Raw genomic sequence first — 545 nt, forward strand, 5'->3', positions numbered from 1 at the left:
GGGGGCGCGTTATAAAGGGGGGTGGGGAGGCGCCGCCCGGCCTCGCCCGCCTACTCCGCGGGCGCACCTGCCGCGGCCCCGCCCCAGCCCCGGACCCAGCCCCGCCCGCTGGGGGTGGGGGGGTGTCACGGTGCGTCACCGGCTCTGGCCGCGGCCCCTCCCCCCCGGGGGGGTCCGGTCCCCACCTCCACTCTCCCCTAAAGGTGCCGGGGAGAGGAAAGCGAAGAGCGACGCCTGGGAGCCTGGAATCGAGCCCTCGGTTCGCCGACAGGGAGCCGCCCAGAGCGTCCCGTCTGCCGCCCAGCCGTGCCTCAGTTTCCCTTTCTGCACCCTCGACTAGGGCACCGAGGGCGCCCCCGGGGTCTCGGCCGTCGTGAGGACGGCTAGCAAGCAGAGCCCTTTCCTTCCCTCCCCCAAACCCTCGAGCTTGTAGCCGGGAGAACTGGCAAGAAGCGCACGGAGGAGGTGCGGAGTGAGCGGGGGCCGAGCCGGGGGGCGGGAGCCGCCTTCCCCCCGCCGGCCCCCCGGGTTCCCTTGGTTGACAT

The sequence above is a fragment of the Gracilinanus agilis genome, chromosome 2 (genome assembly GCF_016433145.1).
Source record: "Gracilinanus agilis isolate LMUSP501 chromosome 2, AgileGrace, whole genome shotgun sequence".
NCBI lineage: Eukaryota > Metazoa > Chordata > Mammalia > Didelphimorphia > Didelphidae > Gracilinanus > Gracilinanus agilis.